Source organism: Eurosta solidaginis, chromosome 3 (genome assembly GCF_040869045.1).
Source record: "Eurosta solidaginis isolate ZX-2024a chromosome 3, ASM4086904v1, whole genome shotgun sequence".
Classification (NCBI taxonomy): Eukaryota; Metazoa; Arthropoda; class Insecta; order Diptera; family Tephritidae; genus Eurosta; species Eurosta solidaginis.
Window position 1 is genome coordinate 42004628 of NC_090321.1, and position 23102 is coordinate 42027729.

The 23102-nt window shown below is 39.3% G+C and overlaps 1 protein-coding gene across 1 annotated transcript in view; it reads right to left on the reverse strand.

The window, feature by feature from the left end:
- Nucleotides 1–23102, reverse strand: part of lov (jim lovell) — a 56468-nt gene that overhangs the window by 30249 nt on the left and 3117 nt on the right. The window lies entirely within an intron of this gene.

The window sequence follows — 23102 nt, forward strand, 5'->3', positions numbered from 1 at the left end:
TGATTTTATTCGGATACGATATCGGCCGATAAAATTATCCATCAGATCAACACCTCCCATATGGGCATTGTACTCTTTTATTATCTTGGGTATGGTATTTGGACATTCATTTTTAACTTTTTGTCATACCGCTTTATAGTCGCAGCTGGTTCAGAACCAACATACGTGGAAAGCAGTAGAACTTGCTTGTTGTTTTTCCAACTTTATGCCGAGAACTCTGTTCCTTTGAAAGTGGCAACATTTTCATGGCATGTACCTCTAGGTACGCTAGACTTCATAATTTCTTTTTTCTCAGGCAACTTGCAATATTTGCCAAGTCTTTTTCTTTGCACAGTGCCAAGACAATAAATTCTTTCCTTCCCTAAGAATTGTCGCAAAGGAATATTTGTATAAAAGTTGTCAAAGCATACAATATAACTCACATGTGTTGGGAGTGGACACAATAATCGAACAACTACATTCGACACTGCTCCCAGGTCAGGCTCGGTAGGTATACGTTCAATATTTTTAGCTCCAGAATAGAGTTCAAAATTATATGCATATCCTGAGAGAGAGCATAAAACATATATTTTGAATCCCCACTTGTGGGGTTTATTGGGCAAATATTGCTTCATGAAATGCTTAATTTTTGTGGCGCACATCTGTTCGTCTAGAGAGAGTCGATGGTCAAGTGGCACACTAATATATTTTTTGTTCAAGTGATCTATCAGTGGTGTAATTTTATGTAGTCTGCCGTGCTGAGGATGATCTGGAGTCAAATGTTTGGTATCGTCATTCATATGAGATGAGAAATTCGTCTGATTTTATCAAATCTTTTTCGACTCAATGTATTGGCTATTGGCTCAAATTTTACCTTGTTTGACCAGTATGAACTAACACTAGCATAATGATAAACACTGGTGTAAATAAGAAATCCAAGGAAATTCCTTATATCTTAGATAGTGGCAAGCTCAGTAAAATTAGGGTTTCTTTTGAAAGGCGTATTTTTTTGAGTCATCCACAAGAAATTTCAATATTTCCTCATCAAAAAAATATGAAAAAAACTGGAAAGGCGTTCCATATCAAGAATTTCAGGCGGATATTCCGAATTTCCTTCAAACTGGAGTGCGTTTTGAACAACCTCCATTTGTCACACCCTCCATACTATATTTCGAGTTTTACAGCTGTTACTATTCTCGGAACATTCTAAGTTTTGCTCGATGTTTTCTACTTTGGGTGTACTAGAAAGTTGAAGCTTTAAAGATGAATCTGCATCTAATTCAGGATCTGTGGCAGAACCCTCTGCACAATCCTCCTCTTCGTCTTCAATATCCGACTGGGCGTCTTCCCGATTCGGATAGTAATCGATATCTCTTCATTTTCACTGGCCTCATCCTTCGAAATTTTACCATTTTCTAGCTGTCTCAAAAATGATTCGATCCCTTCTGGCCTTATATCATATAAATATCTTAAACAGTTATCAAAAAACTTATTTTCAACTACGAACCCACGAAAGGAGATGCATGATTGTGATAATAAAAGCGTAATATATTCTTAGCAAAGAAATAGCCAAGTCGATTTTATTTAGCATGTAATGCCTGAAGTATCAAATTTGATACTCAAAGATATTGGTAGATCTTTTGCAAGAATATATGCATTTGCCAAACATATTTATATTTTATTAAAACTAAGATATAGACCTATCTCGCAGTTATTTTTATTTTTTGGAAAATCTAAGACCGTTTAAGATTTATTCCTCTAAACTTTTTCTAAAAATGTGTCACTCGAGCAATTAGATGCGAAAACAAAATGTTCCGTTATTTGAACAAGAGTCGAAATTTTCGTTTATTTCTTAATTCTTGCTCAGAGGGTATTATGTAGTGATGCCAGACATGCGTTCAAATGCCAAAAACAAGTAAAATGCAACTCAGGAATTTTATTTAAATGACTGGTATCAAATTTAATACTTTAGGCTTTTCAGGGTTAAGGATCCCTGTAGTAGAATTGAATTTGCAAGAATTTACAGCTTGGCCGGCGTGGTGTGATGGTAGCGTGTTCCGCCTACCACACCGAAGATCCTGGGTTCTCGCCCCGGGGAAAGCCACATCAAAATTTTAGAACAATTTGAAAGTAGTTGTCAGCATAAAACAAGTAGGTCCCGTCACGCCAATTTGTAGGAAAAATTAAAAGGAGCACGACGTAAATTGGAAGAGAAGAATTTCACCATAAAATCTCTTCGCACCTTATATAATTTTTTCTTTTTATAAGCTTGTACGGCGGAAAGCTTAATTTTCATCGCCATCACTGTCTTTTAAAGAAACGCTTTGCAAGGCAAGCAATTTTTAAACTTTCGAACAACTTTAATGGTGAAGAACGCGCATTCATATGTATGAGTATATACGACTACCTGAAGAATTTAGTCATTCGTTCTTGGATAAACATTCTTACATGCGGCACATGCTTCATTGCACAGACGCCAACAAATATTGCACTTTCGCATGGAAAAATAGACAAAATTTGTTTTTCAAAAAAAAAAAAAAAAAAATTGTGCAATAAACACCAAAACCAACAAAAGTAAACACGAGTTACAAATAAATAGTCCCCAATACACTTTTGAGGTTTTATAAATTGTCCTTAGTTTTCCTTAAAAATATTATATTTGTTATTATTGTTGTTCGCAAGTCATATTAATAATATCCGCTTGGAGAACAACAAATATATGCAGACATCATTCATATGTACCCAGCAAAGAAATAAATGGTTACCCAACAGGAAAAGGAAATAACTGTAAGTTAATTATGGTCGGTGGTGTTTGGTTTATTTTTATGAACGGTGCTGACCAGGTGGTTGTGGAGCTGTGTGCAAAAAGTCAGAGATCGCTTCTTATGAATGAAATGACAATATCGGTTAAGTGAAATTTAAATTAAGATAAAGGGGGCGTGACACCTCCCATACCAGCAGAACTATGCAACTACATTGCAGAGAATCACACGTGTTCCGTACCAGCGCAGAACTATCGCATAAAGAGACGAAACCAGTTCTAATTCTGTCCGCTTGCAATAGTTTCAACTGACACTTTGAATATTTTAAGTCAATTGCTCCCTCCTCAGACCTTTATAACGCGTTCTTAACTGATTCAGTCGTAGGTGGCTCTGATATAGTCGCAACTTTTGGTTGGTTCATTTGAACACATACAGCCTAGACTTCTACGCTGTTGGTGCAAGTTTGCTAGCAACTGTCCCGTTCTGCATCTAAAATGCCTAGTTCGGAGGTGGTCCTTAAACATATCGTGTGTAGTGTATCTTAGATTTGCGATGCAGGGTAAATATCGTATTTCCCATTTAGTTGGAACACAGCTGTATTACTTTTGTATATTCGAAAAAAATCGTATTTAAGGAAGGAGGATGGACATTTGATAGATAAATTTTTGCCCAGATGAAGCTAAAATACTTATACAGAGAGAATGTAGGAAAAAAGGGAAAGATGATGAAGAGGTAATGGAAGGAGTGATAGGAATTTCTTGAGAACTCGCCTTTTTACCTACAGGGCAGGCATATGAGGCTATGCAATAGGACATGCATATATATATATACTTTGCGCGCTAATATGAGAAGTTTTTGTCGCGAAAGGATATACGATAAATAAATAGCGGCAAATGTGGAATAATAAGCGCAGGGATATGAAAAATATACTTTTTTATTATTATAAACAAAAAAAAAAAAAAAAAAATTATGGATATAGGAGAACAGGAAAGCCGTCGCAATATATGTTATGATGTATGAAAAATCTCTAACTCTACATAAATAACTTCAGTGACATACCACAAGGTAAGAAGGATGTGACTTTGAATAAATATATCTGTCCGCTTAAAAGCTTACATACAGAGATAGCTTGAGTTTGACTATTTGCAACCAGGAAGACAAGACGTTTAAATATGTGCTGTGCCTACTCTTTTTTCGTATGTTTGTATATATTTTTATATCCACACTTTTACAGACATTCATTGAACTAATATAATTTTTGAAGATATGAGTAGCTTGATAATGCGTTAAGCGCTTAGTGTAGTAATGTGAAAAAAATTATAGAATTTGTCTTCTATGCGCCTGTAGATATGTTATTTTTTGAATTCGTAACGCATTCACACATAGCATTCTGGATTGTATTTTGATGCTCTAGGTACTTACATAATTCGCAGGAAAATCATATGTCTGGTGTAGTATAGAAGATCTTAAGTGATAATGCCATCCAGGAAAAAATTTAATTGAAATCAAGTCCATTTTCTACAAACGGAGCAAATTTAAAAAAATTTCAAATTGTGGAATATTTTTGGCGCGTGATGCTAGATTCGACACCAACACGAAATAAAATAATTAGAAAAAAAAAATGCTTAAGTTAAACGGTTTTGTTGAAACCAATACTTACATGAAATAATAATAATACTAAAAGCTAGAAAATAATTAGGTAGGTCCTAGGTACTAGTCATCACACTCCTCATCAATCTGGGGCGATGATCAGACAATTAAATAAAAGCGTTGGGCGCGTGAAATTTCTAAAAATGTGAGGCGTAGCATAACCCGATTAAGGTTCAGTTGGTCTTTCTTATGACTATCAATAGAAATTTGACGCGTCCAACGCTTTTATTTAATTGTCTGATCATCGCCCCAGATTGATGAGGAGTGTGATGACCAGCTAGGAACTACCTAATTATTTTCTAGCTTTTAGTATTATTATTACTTCATGTAAGTATTGTTTTCAATAAAATCGTTAAACTAAAAAATTGTTTTTTAATTATTTTATTTTCAAGTTTTTAGTCTTTATTTAATTGCGTATTATTTCTCACTCTATTTAGTTCATTTAGTGACTCATTATTACAAGGACTCTTTACTGACAATTTGTTACAATCTACGTCCTCAATACATAATACTTCCAAAGACTTTACACAACTCTGCGCCACGTATGCTTGTCCCTCCTTCAACTCCAAAATATTTTGATGTCACTTCTACCGGACTGTATGTAATATTTGTTCCAAATATGAGCCAAATCGGAAATCATAGGTCGCTTTCTATTCTTGTATGTATTATGTGTTCCAAATATGAGCCAAATCGGACCACAAATAGGATTTTTGTGAATATCTCGATCCTTGCGCCACCTAGCGGCGATTTTTTTCATAGGTCGCCTTCTATTCTTATATGTATTATGTGTTCCAAATGTGAGCCAAATCGGATCACAAATACGATTTTTGTGAGTATCTCGATCCTTGCGCACCTAGCGGCGATTTTTTCATAGGTCGCTTTCTATTTTTGTATGTATTATGAGTTCCAAATATGAGTCAAATCGGACCACAAATACGATTTTTGTGAATATCTCGATCCTTGCGCCAACTAGTGACGATTTTTTTCTTATTATTGCATTGTCATCGGGTTCTGAACTATATTCCAAGTTTCAAGCTTTTACCTTATCGGGAAGTTACTTAAGTTTTATGGTGATTTCTTTTCGACACGAAAATGTCGTCATTTTCAGGGGAAAACATTTTCAAGACTCTCACTTCGCCCTGTGAAATTGTAGCCACTTAAAATGTTCAGTGCCACCCTGCATGACTTGAAAAGAACAAAAATTGTAATCATTTTTACAAAAAAAAAAGAAAACAAGTAAGGAAGGCTAAGTTCGGGTGTAACCGAACATAACATACTCAGTTGAGAGCTATGGAGACAAAATAAGGAAAATCAATCTGGGGTAACCCTGGAATGTGGTTGTATAACATGTGTATCAAATGAAAGGTATTAAAGAGTATTTTAAGAGAGAGTAGGCCATAGTTCTATGGATGAACGCCATTTAGGGATATCGCCATAAAGGTAGACCAGGGCTGACTCTAGAATTTGTTTGTACGATATGGGTATCAAATGAAAGGTGTTACTGAGCATTTTAAGAGGGAGTGGGCCTTAGGTCTATCGGTGGACGCCATTTCGAGATGTCCCCATTAAGGTGGACCAGGGGTGATTCTATAATGTGTTTGTACGATATGGGTATCAAATGAAAGCTGTTAATGAGTATTTTGAAAAGGAGTGATCCTTAGTTCCATAGGTGGACGCCGTTTCGAGATATCGCCATAAAGGTGGACCAGGGTTGTCTCTAGAATGTGTTTGTACGATATGGGAATCAAATGAAAGGTGTTACTGAGCATTTTAAGAGGGAGTGGGCATTAGGTCTATAGGTGGACGCCTTTTCGAGATATCGCCATTAGGGTGGGCCAGGGGTGACTCTAGAATGTTTGTACGGTATGGGTATCAAACGAAAGGTGTTACTGAGCATTTTAAGAGGGAGTGGGCATGAGGTCTATAGGTGGACGCCTTTTCGAGATATCGTCATTAGGGTGGGCCAGGGGTGACTCTAGAATGTGTTTGTACGATATGTGCATCAAACGAAAGGTGTTACTGAGCATTTTAAGAGGGAGTGGGCATTAGGTCTATAGGTGGACGCCCTTTCGAGATATCGCCATTAGGGTGGGCCAGGGGTGACTCTAGAATGTTTGTACGATATGGGTATCAAACGAAAGGTGTTACTGAGCATTTTAAGAGGGAGTGGGCATTAGGTCTATAGGTGGACGCCTTTTCGAGATATCGCCATTAGGGTGGGCCAGGGGTGACTCTAGAATGTGTTTGTACGATATGGGTATCAAATGAAAGGTGGTAAGGAGTATTTTAAAAGGGAGTAATCCTTAGTTCTATAGGTGGACGCCTTTTTGAGATATCGCCATAAAGGTGGACCAAGGGTGACTCTAGAATGTTTGTACGATATGGGTATCAAACGAAAGGTGTTACTGAGCATTTTATGAGGGAGTGGGCATTAGGTCTATAGGTGGACGCCTTTTCGAGATATCGCCATTAGAGTGGGCCAGGGTGACTCTAGAATGTGTTTGTACGATATGGGTATCAAATGAAAGGTGGTAATGAGTATTTTAAAAGGGAGTAATCCTTAGTTCTATAGGTGGACGCCTTTTCGAGATATCGCCATAAAGCTGGACCAAGGGTGACTCTAGAATGTTTGTACGGTATGGGTATCAAACGAAAGGTGTTACTGAGCATTTTAAGAGGGAGTGGGCATTAGGTCTATATGTGGACGCCGTTTCGAGATATCGCCATTAGGGTGGGCCAGGGTGACTCTAGAATGTGTTTGTACGATATGGGTATCAAATGAAAGGTGGTAATGAGTATTTTAAAAGGGAGTAATCCTTAGTTCTATAGGTGGACGCCTTTTCGAGATATCGCCATTAGGGTGGGCCAGGTGTGACTCTAGAATGTTTGTACGATATGGGTATCAAACGAAAGGTGTTACTGAGCATTTTAAGAGGGAGTGGGCATTAGGTCTATAGGTGGACGCCTTTTCGAGATATCGCCATTAGGGTGGGACAGGGGTGACTCTAGAATGTTTGTACGATATGGGTATCAAACGAAAGGTGTTACTGAGCATTTTAAGAGGGAGTGGACATTAGGTCTATAGGTTGACGCCTTTTCGAGATATCGCCATTAGGGTGGGCCAGGGTGACTCTAGAATGTGTTTGTACGATATGGGTATCAAATGAAAGGTGGTAATGAGTATTTTAAAAGGGAGTAATCCTTAGTTCTATAGGTGGACGCCTTTTCGAAATATCGCCATTAGGGTGGGCCAGGTATGACTCTAGAATGTTTGTACGATATGGGTATCAAATGAAAGGTGGTAATGAGTATTTTAAAAGGGAGTAATCCTTAGTTCTATAGGTGGACGCCTTTTCGAAATATCGCCATTAGGGTGGGCCAGGTATGACTCTAGAATGTTTGTACGATATGGGTATCAAACGAAAGCTGTTACTGAGCATTTTAAGAGGGAGTGGGCATTAGGTCTATAGGTGGACGCCTTTTCAAGATATCGCCATTAGGGTGGGCCAGGGGTGACTCTAGAATGTTTGTACGATATGGGTATCAAACGAAAGGTGTTACTGAGCATTTTAAGAGGGAGTGGACACTAGGTCTATAGGTGGACGCCTTTTCGAGATATCGCCATTAGGGTGGGCCAGGGGTGACTCTAGAATGTTTGTACGATATGGGTATCAAACGAAAGGTGTTACTGAGCATTTTAAGAGGGAGGGGGCATTAGGTCTATAGGTGGACGCCTTTTCGAGATATCGCCATTAGGGTGGGACAGGGGTGACTCTGGTATGTTTTTGTACGATACGGATATCAAATTAAAGGTATTAATGAGGGTTTTAAAAGCGAGTGGCCCTTAGATGTATATGTGAAGGCGTTCTCGCGATATCGACCAAAATGTGGACCAGGTGATCCAGAGAATCATCTGTCGGGTACTGCTAATTTATTTATATATGCAATACCACTAACAGTATTCCTGCCAAGATTCCAAGGGCTGTTGATTTCGCCTTGTAGAACTTTTTCATTTTCTTCTACTTAATATGGTAGGTGTCACACCCATTTTACAAAGTTTTTTCCAAAGTTATATTTTGCGTCAATAAACCAATCCAGTTACCATGTTTCATCACTTTTTTCGTATTTGGTATAGAATTATGGCATTTTTTTCATTTTTCGTAATTTTCGATATCGATAAAGTGGGCGTGGTTATGGTCAGATTTCGCCCATTTTTTATACCAAGAAAAAGTGAGCTCAGGTAAGTACGTGGGCTAAGTTTAGTAAAGATATATCGGATTTTGCTCAAGTTATTGTGTTAATGGCCGAGCGGAAGGACAGACGGTGGACTGTGTATAAAAACTGGGCGTGGCTTCCACCGATTTCGCCCATTTTCACAGAGAACAGTTACCGTTATAGAATCTATGCTCCTACCAAATTTGAGAAGGATTGGTAAATTTTTGTTCGACTTATGGCAATAAAAGTATTCTAGACAAACTAAATGAAAATGGGCGGAGCCACGCCCATTTTGAAATTTTCTTTTATATTTGTACTTTGTTGCATCATATCATTACTGGAATTGAATTTTGACTTAATTTACTTATATACAGTAAAGATATTAAATTTTTTGTTAAAATTTGAATTTAAAAAAATTTTTTTTTAAAAAGTGGGCGTGTTCTTCATCCGATTTTGCTAATTTTTATTTAGCACATATAGAGTAATAGTAGTAACGTTCCTGCCAAATTTCATCATGATATCTTCAAAGACTGCCAAATTACAGCTTGCAAAACTTTTAAATTACCTTCTTGTAAAAGTGGGCGGTGCCACGCCCATTGTCCAAAATCTTACTAATTTTCTATTCTGCGTCATAACGTCAACCCATCTACGAAGTTTCGTCGCTTTATCTGTCTTTTGTAATGAGTTATCGCACTTTTTCGGTTTTTCGAAATTTTCGATATCGAAAAAGTGGGCGTGGTTATAGTCCGATATCGTTCATTTTAAATAGCGATCTGAGATGAGTGCTCAGGAACCTACATACCGAATTTCATCAAGATACCTCAAAATTTACTCAAGTTATTGTGTTAACGGACGGACGGACGGACGGACGGACATGGCTCAATCAAATTTTTTTTCGATCCTGATTATTTTGATATATGGAAGTCTATATCTATCTCGATTCCTTTATATATGTACAACCAACCGTTATCCAATCAAACTTAATATACTCTGTGAGCTCTGCTCAACTGAGTATAAAAATGCAGTTCGTGTGGTTGTTCGCTGTCAACTGTGATCGCAAATTGCTTTTGAGTGAGGCATGATGCGACACATACGTACATACATAGCATTCGCTTCAGCTTCGTGTGATTCATCAGCTAATTGACAGGGCCGTTTTATGCACCGTCAGTGGCAGCGAGGGCAAGTAATGTTGCATTTTTGGCCATTTTTAGGGGTAGGTTGTTGAGAAAAGATAATGATGCACTCTATTGAGGCTAAGCTGATTTTACAACAGAACACAACTTTTTGAAGGGTTGGCGTGAAGGCGACATTTTCGGGTAGAAAAGAAAACACCATTAATTACAAAATTCGTTCACAACGGCCTTGCAGCCGTGCAGCCTGTAAAGTCAGCCTAAATAAAACCGTTTAAAAATGGGGATTGGCTGCTTTCAACGCACTGCATACCTTTAGGCGCTAGATTCTCTCATAAGGTTGGTCGAATCAGCTGTTATAAGGTTACCGATACGGTTACCGATAACGCACCAATGTCTGCAGCTTAAAATTAATTACTATCTCTGGGTAGAATGCTGCGTTGACGGGGTTACCTAATCGGTTGAGTATTAAATATTTCTTTGAGGGCACTATGAAATGATTCACATCAATTTCCTTCACCGCTGACACTTTCAAAGCTCTGAGTACCGGTAAACGTTGTTTGGCTGTGACTACTTAAAAATCCTTAAAAAATTATTGCCTTTATTGTATGGGTTTATCCGTGGCGCTTAAGCGTTCATCACCATGCCTCGTACCGTGAATCTACTCCTCTTACCAAAAAAAAAAAAAAAATATATATATTTATTTAAGCGCCACCAATGCGTCAATACGAAATTTCATATGAAAGATTCTCATTATTTCACATACACTTGTGAGCGCATATATCTATTCATGTGATTCAGCTTCAATGCACCACTTGAGTTGAAAGCAATTGAAATATGACGTACTCATACCCCTTAACTTCCTTAGCACTGCCACGCCTACATACATATTTGAACAATTTTGTCATACGCTTTTGTTTTGCATTTGAATAGCTGTATGTCTTCGCATATTCGTCTTTGACAACTCAACCTCCTTTCAACTTAACTTATGTGCTACTTGTATGCCTGAAGAAATATTTCTTGTCTATAGTACCCTTTCTTTGCTTCTAGTCTCCGTCTCCTCCCCCTACAACGTTCAGTTATACATATGTATGTGCCTTTGTATTTGCAAGTCTTATGAAATCATTCAGTGGAATGTCAATATTATGCGTTGTCATTCGTTTGCTTTACCACCGCGCACTACTCATACGTATTCGTCTATCCCATAGACGCCGCGGATTTCTAAAGCTTACGCCGATTTTTACTAACAATGTTGCAGAGATTGATTCAGCATTGCATCCTGCGCCAAGTACTCGCCAAGGCGCTGCTTTCTTTTCTTGCTCTATCAGTTTATTTTTATTTTTTGGGCTTCTTTTTAGTTTTTTTTTATCGTTTTCGTTTCCGTCATCATCAGCATTTCACTTGTTTCTAGAGCATGTGTAGTAAGATGCTTCAAGCGTAAAATCTTAATAGAATTATAATTTTCATTGTTTAACAAGTCGGCTGCTATGAACGCTCAAGAAAAGGATTTGCTAAATGCCTAAGTCGCAGTAAGTTGCGGTGCCTAAAGGAGGTCCATGCGTATTGTATACTGCGACTTAATTCACGGAAGCCATACATGCATATGAGCTCATATATTCAATTGGTTATGTAGCATTTTATTGTAGCGCTGATATGTGCTTGACAGTTTACCGCATTCGCTAATTTATTGATTTACCTTGATAAATATAACTTTCTTGAAGATTAAATGAGAGGAAACTGGGATATTACAATGCATATTGCGTAGGTCAAGTAATTTAGATAAGTACTTAGATATTTTCAAAAGTTAATTTAATTATAATGCATACTGGAAATGGCAATTTTAGTCTACTAAGTGTGGAGGACAGAAATAGGAAGATGTGCTGTTAAACCCACACCTGAAGAAAGCTGGCGGAAATTGGCATTATGCGTTGAGGGAGAGCTCGGATATAAACTGAAGAGGTGAGTCACGTTTTGCCTTTATTTTAAACAAGGGTTTATGTATTTATAACAGTACGATTGATCCCAATTTTATTGGATCTGAACCTAGACCATCTCTCTGGAAACTTGTGCCACCCGGTACATCGTATGGATCACAAATAAAATATGAAAAAGACCTGCAATTTTAGCGTGTGGTTGTCTTTTTCTTCTTCTTCTTGTAGCGATAGAAATACGCTCTGAAGGTTTTGGGGACCATTAACACCGATAACACTCCGAAACGTGTGCTTGTCATTGAGGGTGACGCATTGCCATCGTCTAGAGACTATGTAGGGTGATGGATTGAAAGATCTGGTTCTTTAAAAAGACTATAGTGGCAGACTTGACATAGACTGTACAATATCAGAATATGGTACATGGTAGAGTTCGTGAAATTTTGAGTTCTGTTTTGGATAATTTCGAAATCAGTAACGAATTTTCTTTTAGATTATTATCGGCTTGCTTTGGTACTATGCTCGACGTCATTTCATCGCCTACTCCGAACGGCATCTGCAAGGCCACTAGAAAGTTTTTCATGGTAGAAATATACTTGGAGTTCTAATTTGAAAGAAATTGTTTCTAAATTTTTAACTTGAACCAAGAATCTCCGGTATGGTAGGCGGGGCACTCACCACCACACCAACACGGCCGCCGACTATTTCAGGATAGTTCTTGGATTTTTTGGGATCTTGTTGCGATAATTTCAAGACTGTTTCGGTATCTAATCGGGATCTTTTCAAGACTGTTACGGAATAAATTCGGGGCTGTTACGTATACTTTCGGAGTTATTTTCGGAATTATTCTAGGATTATTCTAGGATAATGTATTCGTGTTCTTTTCGAATCTCTTTCCGATTACTTAAAAATTGTTGCGTGATCGATTCGGCATCATTCCAATACCATTTCGGAATTAATTTGGTTATAATTTGAATGTCATAAATGAAAGATCATTTCGATACTGGTTCAATATTGTTTTCGCAATAATTTCAGCACCAACTTGGAATCATTGCATTATTCTTTAAGCGATTAAAACCGAAGCATTCCGAAAGTTGAAAATGAACTAGTGAATGAGGAACTAGTACCAGAACGACGATCATTAATATAGAGAGTGGTAATTCACACCATGAAACGGTGTTCTTGTAATGAGTACGACTTTTCCGGTTCAACTGTCCTTTTGGTGCAATTGTCACTTTTTGCCTGAAGGCATTGAACATTGTGCTAGAATGTCCTTTCGGAGCGAAATATTTCTGATCATATGTACATTGCTTACTCTACTAATGAGTCGCCTTTTAGTAAAACCCCTTTTTCAGGCGTACAAATTGGACTTGCACTATTATAAGCTAAAATATATGGTGCCAAGAACATATTCAGTGGACAAAATTGCTTGAAATGCTTTGTTAGATTCGTTTACTCTGGTACGTGATAGTGCTTTGCAGCTCATATATCCACTGAAAAGTCATAGTTGAACGCGGAAACTCGGTATTAGGTGGGAAGTCAATTGACAACGTGGAAGCCCTTCCAGCAGTCGACATATTAGCATGGCCGGATGGCGTAAACTTTCAGCGGATTAGGAAAAAAAATTGGTTGGGTCTTCATAGACCAGCAATCAGAATACCACAGCCGAATTTCTGCATAAAGGAAGAAGAATGTCTTCTCCATAAAAGAAGAAGAACGTAATGAACGAGGCTTAAGAAAATACTCACAAGAAGTCCTGCTTAGTTAATCTATAGATGTAGATGGCAGATGATCAATTAGCGGTGCAAGGTCATTTAAGTTTCTCAATTCAATTATTCCTCACCGCCAGCCTGATGGCCCAATGCCCGTTCAACTTCAGGCATCTTTGTGCATTTCTCCCGATCGAACGCTTTATTTGTGGTTGCTTTCATGAAAGTGATCGTCACAAATGCAACACGTTCATTTTAGAGATAACACTATGTAAACGACGTTTTGTAATTACGCCAAGAAAGCGCGACAACTCGATCATTAAACATTTCTGCTCGGCGACTTTCTTAATTTTGAAGGAATTTTAAATAACATTCAGCGATTGGTTGCCCAAAAAGATTTAACAGAATCGGGAGTCATATTGATTATTTGTTACCATACTTCTGAGCGGCAGAAGAGAATCGTGATGAACTTTGCTCTGAGAAATGTGAGAAGAGCGGTTGTCTATATTGTTGCAACGCAGCGATTCAAAAGCCAATGTCGTCATTAGATAATATGGTATCAAAGCGGACCGGAATAGTATTTAAGCTGGCTGATACTCAAATAATCTTTAAACCATATGAACAGATATTTTCTACAAAAGTTTGAGCCAAGTCGGAAACCGAGAATTTTTTTATTAAATAAGTGTTACATTACGTTTAGTATCTCAGAATTGCTTTAAAGGGCCTAAAAATAGGCTCGAATAACCAATCCAAAGGTTTGTAAAAGTGATTGGATGAGTTGAACCGAACCTACCGTTGACCCTTATTCTGCAACCCGGTTTGAGAGATTTTTAATAAGGGTGCATCGAGGGCTACGTGTTTGGCTAGGATTTTGGCGAGAATGCAAAACGGATTTGGAGGTTTTATTATATTGGTCTAATTCATTAATACTGACTGAAAAAACTTCGTCTCTAGACAAAGACACTGAAATTTTTGCACAGCGTAGTATTTGAAAACTTTAAACCCGATTACTAGGACACGTGAAACCAAATCGCAGGGTTCTAACTAAAATATCTTTCGAAATTTTGTATGAGGACCGGAACAGGCGAAATAAATTACTCAGCACGTCACATTCTTCGTGAAACGAGAAACGGTCCCTGAAAGTATGCTGCGCATATGTTGCTACCACAGGGTGCTCTTTGATTTGAGTTTTTTGATAATAGCTGTGTTTTTTTAAACGGTTTTATTTAGGTTGACTTGACAGGATGCACGGCTGCACGGCCGTTGTGAACGAATTTTGTAATTATAATTTAAGTAACTACAAGCTACAAGCTTAAAACTTGGAATATAGTTCAGAACCGGATGACAATGCAATAATATGAAAAAAAAACTCTGATAGGTGGCGCATGGATCGAAATATTTCAAAAAATCGTATTTGTGGTCGGATTTGGCTAATATTTGGAACACATAACACATACATAAATAGAAAGCGACATATGAAAAAAATTGCCGCCAGGTGGCGCAAGGAACGATATATTCAAAAAAATCGTATTTGTGGTCCGATTAGGCTAATATTTGGAACACATATTCATACATAAATAGAAAGCGACATGTGAAAAAATCACCGCCAGGTGGCGCAAGGATCGAGATATTCAAAAAAATCGTATTTGTGATCCGATTAGGCTAATATTTGGAACACATATTCATACATAAATAGAAAGCGACATGTGAAAAAAATCGCTGCCACGTGGCGCAAGATATACTCAAAAAATCGTACTTGTGTTCCAATTTGGCTCACATTTGGAGCAAATATTCCATACAGTCAGGTAGAAGTGATATCAAAATATTTTGGAGTTCGAGGAGGGACAAGCATACGTGGCACTTAGTCGAGTAAAGTATTTGGAAGGATTATGTGACCTAGATTGTGACAAATTGTCAGGAAACAGTCCTTGTAACAACTAGTCACTAAATAAACTAAATACAATGAGAAATAATAGGCAATTAAATAAAGACTTAAAACTAAAAAATATAGCTGACAAAACTTACCACAAGGAGATTGCGGACGAAATAAAATATTTATTAAAACGAAATGACTTCCCAGACAACATTATAAACTCCCTAATTAAAAGATCAAAATACAATATTCAGCATCATTTTCAAGACAAACCCAAAATATTCAACTCGGTAACTTACGTACCCCATTTATCTGAACGCTTAATGATGTCAGATTGCTACGACAAAGAGAAAATAAAAATATCTCACAAGCCTACAAGTACCCTTAAAACATATTTAACAGAACTAAGTCAAAAACACCGGAAAGAGACAAAAGTAATATTATTTATAAAATCCCATGTAATGGAAACCAGAAAGAACTGTGCAACAAGGTATACGTTGGTACAACCAAATCAAAATTAAAAACGCGATTGGCACAGCACAAATCAGACACCAAACAATGCCAAAATTCTTTTACACATAAAACTGCGATAATGGCACACTGTGCATCGAGCGGACACTCTCCCAATTTCGCTAAAGCATCCATCTTACAGCAAGAAGGAAATTATTCCAAGCGTTTCTCACTTGAAATATTACACATTATAAACACTCCGCCAAATATACGACTCAACTACAAGACTGATACGGACAACGTCGCGCATATTTACAGACACTTAATTACAAATAAAGTAGTAACAAACTCCACGCCTAAGCAAGAGGACGTTTAAATAAATATTTTGCAGTTTATATCCCTGACGACCGTTACCGCGTAGTAACCGAAATATATCGGATTTTTAAAGAAAACTTGTGTTTATTTTTTAATTGACTTCGAGCCGGCAAAACGAATATAAATACTAAACATTTGAAAATAAAAAAAAATTTTTAGTTAAACGGTTTTATTGAAAACAATACTTACATGAAGTAATAATAATACTAAAAGCTAGAAAATAATTAGGTAGGTCCTAGGTACTAGTCATCACACTCCTCACCAAACTAGGGCATTGATAAGACAATTAATTAAAAGCGTTGCACGCGTCAAATTTCTATTGATAGTCATAAGTAAGACCAACTGAACCTTAATCAGGTTATGCTACGCCTCACATTTTTAGAAATTTCACGCGCCAAACGCTTTTATTTAATTGTCTTAAAAATGCCCTAGATTGTTGAGGAGTGTGATGACTATACCGAGGACTTACCTAATTATATTCTAGCTTTTCTATTATTATTACTTCATGTACGTATTGTTTTCAATAAAACCGTTTAACTTAAAAATTGTTTAAAAATTATTTTATTTACATCTATAGACGTTACGCTTAACTTTATATGCTAAGCGTCGAACTTTAAATGCTCCTCTGAAATTGCTGTGCATAAAATTAATACTACTAAAGCTACATTGGTGGTGGGGTGGGGCCGTGTGTAGAAGTCCACGAAAGTGGGGAAAGCTTCTGACCGCCATTCACCTGGGAAAGGCCAGAGCGATTCTTTTGCATGCGGTTCAAGCAGCTCACTACTGCCGGTCGCTTGCGGCCAAGTATCCTCTGGGTAGCCGCTAAACACCCGTTTAGCGGTGAGCTAATGTGAGAAGGCGACAACCTGGCTAGGCCACTCTGACATAATCGGTTTAAGGGCTAGCCGGGGGAGATTTCGTCGGCAGCGTCTGTACACCTCTAGGTGCGGCTGCAAGCGGGCGTCTGTCTTGGAGCAAGCGGCTCGCTATATAAACGTGCCAAGTAATATTTTCACCCCCGCTGAGCGGGTTGTGCGCTGGGCTTGGGACCCGCCACGTAAAACCATACTCCAATGAAATATAACAACAAGCCTCGGATAAATACACCTTCTATTGATGACGACCATGGCAAACGTTTGAAGGACAATGAATTGAGGGCAAGCACCTGGAACGTCCGCTCCCTGAATGGGATTGGTGCAGATGCCCGGCTGGTTGATGTCCTCGTCAAAGCAAAATCTGACATCACCGCCATCCAAGAAATGCGTTGGACGAAGCAAGGAAGAAAGAAGATCAAAAATTGTGACATTTATTGGAGTGGCCATGCGAATAAGCGCAGTTTCGGCGTCGGATTCGTGGTGGGAGAGAGACTTTGTCGCCAAGTGCTGGCGTTCACGCCTGTGGACGAGCGTCTCGCCGCTATTCGAATAAAAGCAAAATTTTTTAATATATCATTCATCTGCGCCCATGCGCCGACAGAGGAGAAAGACGATGAGGTGAAAGACACTTTTTATGAACAATTAGAACGCACATACGAGCGCTGCCCCCGTCATGATATAAAAGTCGTGCTTGGCGACTTTAACGCCAGGGTGGGCAAAGAAGGTGTTTTTGGCCCTACAGTCGGAAAGTTCAGCCTACACAATGAAACTTCTCCTAACGGACTGAGGCTGATTGACTTTGCCGGTGCTCGAAACATGGTCATATCAAGCACGAGGTTCATGCATAAAAAGATACATCAAGCTACATGGCTGTCTCCTGATCGAAATACTCGCAATCAGATCGATCACGTTGTGATAGACGGACGGCATGCCTCCAGTGTTTTAGATGTGCGAACGATCCGAGGACCTAACATCGATTCGGACCATTATCTCGTTGCAGCCAAAATACGCACCCGCCTCAACGCGGCTAAAAACAAGGAACAAAAAACACAAGGAAAGCTAGACGTCGAAAAGCTTCAATCACAACAGACTGCCAATGATTTCGCAACTCGACTCTCACACCTGCTCTCTGAGGGCACAACTCATCCTGAAGGAAGACAGGAGCAGTGGGAGCATATCTCCAAAGCACTTCATACTGCCGCCGAGGAAAAAATTGGTTACCGGCGGCCACGAAAAACAACTGGTATGATGAAGAATGCCGCGTTGCAACCGAAAGAAAAGACGCTGCCTACAGGGCTACGTTAAAAGCGAGCGCGACAAGAGGAGTGTGTGAACGCTATCGTGAGTTGAAAAGGGAAGCGAGACGCCTTTTCAGGAAGAAAAAAGCAGAAGCAGAAAGGCGTGAGTGCGAGGAGCTTGAGCTGCTAGCCACCAGGAATAACGCCCGAAAATTCTACCAAAAAATACGGCGACAGACGGAAGGTTTTAAGACCGGGGCAAACTCCTGTAGGAATGAAAACGGCGACCTTGTAACTGATGTCCAGAGAGTGCTTAGATTATGGAGGGAGCACTTCTCTGCTCTCCTAAATGGAGGCAGCAATTCACCGCGCAGAGATGAAGAACCCGATCCCGCAATCGATGATGATGGAATATATGTCCCCCCGCCCGATTATGACGAAGTTAGAATAGCAATAACCAGATTGAAAAACAACAAGGCCGTGGGCGCTGATGGATTGCCTGCGGAGCTATTCAAGTTCGGCGGCGAGGAGTTGGTAAGGCGCATGCAGCAGCTTCTTAGCAAAATATGGGCGGACGAAAGCATGCCCGACGGTTGGAATCTAAGTGTTCTTTGCCCAGTCCACAAGAAGGGGGATACTGCAAAATGCACCAACTATCGTGGAATCAGCCTTCTTAATATCGCATATAAGGTCCTTTCAAGTGTATTGTGCGAAAGATTGAAGCCCACCGTGAACCGGCTGATTGGACCTTGTCAGTGCGGCTTCAGACCTGGTAAATCTACCATCGACCAGATTTTCACAATGCGCCAAATCTTGGAAAAAACCCGTGAAAAGAGAATCGACACACATCACCTCTTCGTCGACTTTAAAGCCGCCTTCGACAGCACGAAAAGGAGCTGCCTATATGCCGCTATGTCTGAACTTGGTTTCCCCGCAAAACTTATACGGCTGTGCAAAATGACGTTGAGCAACACCATCAGCTCAGTCAGAATTGGGAAGGACCTCTCCGAGCCGTTCGAAACTAAACGAGGTTTCAGACAGGGTGACCCCCTATCGTGCGATTTCTTTAATTTGATGCTGGAGAAAATTATACTAGCTGCAGAACTTAACCGCACTGGAACAATATACTATAAAAGCGTGCAATTACTGGCATATGCTGATGACATTGATATCATCGGCCTAAACACCCGCGCTGTTAGTTCTGCTTACTCCAAGCTGGAAAAAGAAGCGGTAAAGATGGGTTTGATGGTGAATGAGGACAAAACGAAGTACCTGCTGTCATCGAGCAAAAAGTCAGCGCATATGCGCCTTGGCAACCACGCTACTATTGGCAGCCATAATTTCGAAATAGTAAAAGACTTCGTTTATTTGGGAACCAGCATCAACACTAGCAACAACATCAGCACTGAAATCCAGCGAAGAATCAATCTTGCCAATAAATGCTACTTTGGACTAGGTAGGCAATTGAAAAGTAAAGTCCTCTCTCGGCGAACGAAAATCATACTCTACAAGTCACTTATCGTACCCGTCCTGCTGTATGGGGCAGAAGCATGGACCATGACAACAGCAGATGAAGCGGCTTTGGGAGTGTTCGAGAGAAAAGTTCTTCGAAAGATTTATGGACCTCTACGCGTTGGCGATGGCGAGTACCGAAGAAGATTTAATGATGAGCTGTACGAGCTATACGCAGACATCAACATAGTCCAGCGAATTAAAACGCAGCGGCTGCGCTAGCTAGGCCATGTTATGCGAATGAAAGATGATGCTCCGGCCAAGAAAGTGTTTCTATCGGAACCCGCCTATGGAAGCAGAGGTAGAGGGCGGCCCCCACTCCGTTGGAAGGACCAGGTGGAAAACGATTTAAACTCCCTTGGTGTGACCAATTGGCGCCGGTTGGCGGAGCGAAGGAGCGACTGGCGCGCCTTGTTGGACGGCCATAACCGTTTAGACGGTTAAGCGCCAATTAAGTAAGTAAGTAAGTAAAGCTACATTGGTGCTTTATCGGTAACCGTATCGGTAACCTTATAACAGCTGATTCGACCAACCTTATGGGAATCAATGCAATCGATTATTGGTGCCGCTAAGGTCGTAACCGTATCGTAGCCAACCAATTGGTTTTTGGTTTACCGTCGTAACCATAAACAGCTGATTACGTTAGGGATACGATTACAGCGATACGGCATACGGCACCAATGACTCCCGCTTAAATTACAATACGCATTATACTCAGATGTAACTGAAATATGTGTCTATGTTTCACCTCAACTCTAATTCTAAGTATCACCTCTAAAAATGGTGTGTATCCACTATTCATCGCAACGGATTCAGCTATATGTTATACACTATGGCCACCAGAAGTTTGTGTCTCCGATTTTAGATACACCCTATTCTGTAGCTAGTTATTTAAGCTGCAGACATTGGTGCTTTATCGGTAACCATATCGGTTACCTTATAACAGCTGATTCGACCAACCTTATGGGAGTCAATGCAATCGATTATTGGTGCCGCTAAGGTCGTAACCGTATCGTAGCCAACCAATTGGTTTTTGGTTTACCGTCGTAACCATAAACAGCTGATTACGTTAGGGATACGATTACAGCGATACGACATACGGCACTAATGACTCGTGCCGTACACGCGTGTAAAAAAACACAGCTAATGTAGTTAGTTTGATATTTGTTAAAGAAAAAGTTTAATTAAATTTAAATTTTTTTCTGCGTCAGCAGCTCTTTGCTCTTAAAAAATAACCTCATGTGGCACATTTCCAATATTTTACAGCCGCAATAAAGTGTTCATAATTGTCAATAATTCGATTTGAGTGCATTTAAATGCCACACTCGTACATAATCCTATTTGCTTTTCAAAGCTTATTAAGTTTATATTTGATAAAAAGCTACAGCTTCTTAAGCTTATTGCCACATCTGAATAAGAAGCCAAAAAGGAAAATGTCATTAATGTCTCTCAACACACCCTGAGGCCTTGTGTGGCAATATAAATGCATGCAACATGTGGCAGTTATGATCAAAGAACGAAAAATTATGGGAAAAAATGCAAAAGCATAAATACATAAGTCCCAGAGCTATTAAAAGTCACTTCAATGTTTATGCGATGCAACGAACTCACACTCCTAGGACATACATATCGTCCTGTAAGCGCATGCATGCCTCCTTGTCAACGTTTGTGCAAATATAACAAAGTTGATAGAAAGTATGTTAAGCAATCAAATGCAAAAAAGCAGAAATGTCAAGCGTACTGTCAAAGCAAATGTATTGCAACAGGAGTCTGCAACAAGAAAATGAACGTGGCATAGGGAGATATGAGTTAGTGCCTACAAACGCTTGAAATGATTGACTCCTAGCGGGAGTGAAGTGCTTTGAGTTGATTCGTATTCGAATGGAAGAAGTGCAAATTGTGTAAGGTGCTACACTGTCCATGCAACAGGATGATGCAAGTATATTTTTTTGCATACTTTTTTTTTTTTAATTTTTTTCTGCAACGCATATGAGCACAGATAAAGCGCATGAAGGGTAAAGATGGAGAAACAGTAATATTGCATTGAATGCGTCAAACGCAAAAGGAAACCGGATGTCAACGCCGCTAATGTGTGCATGCATCCAGCGAGTGCCGCACATCAGCGTATTTGATTATTGAGGATTTCCGCTTGTTTTCACACAGTTGATGTGTGCGTTTTTTTTTTGTTTTTCTTTTTGCAGTTCTTCAAGGATCAACAATTTTCATAACTTGTTGCATATAAAGTACTTTGTGTACGGTAATTGACTTTGGAAACTCGTACACACTTAATGGAGGGAGCTTAGCACATTCAACCTGCTGCTGAAGGAAAGGAGGTTGGGAAATAGAAAGCGAAAAGGAAGGTTGTAAGAATGCAATCTGCGAGGAGAAGGAGCGAGAATCGAAATAGAGGCGGGGAAGTGAAATGATAATGAAGGATAAAATAAGCCTGGTTGCAACTCAGTTTAACTATCGCCCAGTTGGTTGAGAAAATGGGGTATGGGAGCGCAGACACGCATACACTGAGTTATGATTCCAAAAAGAGATATACTAAAGTAGAGACTCTCAAAGACCATAAAAAAACCTAATAGTTTCAATAGGTTTGTACCAGAGACGCAAAGGTGCCAGAGGCATTAATTCCACACTGTAATTGAAAAGATGATTGGTGTCATGTGGTGACACATTATTTGAGAGATATAATTTACGTATTCCGGGCTTGATTCTGGATAAGTAAGCATTTAACCTATTACAATATCCAGCTCAGATATTTGACAAGATCTGTAATTTCAGTGTTACCAGATTTAATTTGCCGTAGAGATGCCTTTCGCTAATAGTCATTAACATATATTTCACAGAAGTCGGTACAACCCAATGAAGAGCGGAACTTTCAAAGCGGAAATGTGCTTACTTTCTAAGAAGGCACCGGACTTCATTATATAGAGAATGGGATGTGCGTTTTCAACATCATTTTTTTCGCAGAAAACTCTTTCAAAGTTGGTTGCGCCGAAGGCTAGGATAGCACTTAACCAATACAAAGCCGAGTGGAGATCCACTTGCTTTACTAAGAAGAAAGCTCTCGGTATAAATAGAGAACGTATTCTGTGAACGGAACGCTGAATCGGTTAACGGTGGATCAGAAAATGGCAAATGCCTGGCTGATGAAAAAACCAAGCGGCTTCAAGGTGAATCGGTCGAGAGGATAAACTACCGATCGGTGAATCGCGAAGCAGTTGTCTGGTGTTCAGTAAAGAAAGACTGGTAAAATAGGTTGTGCTGAAGATAGTTAAAGACAATTGATAGATAGTGAATGGTCTGCGTGTAATTGGTGGAACGATATGAGTGATTCGGTGCCAATGCCCTTAGTAAGTTTAGAGCGAGCGATCTAGTGAGCGAGGTACCTGTTGGTGGT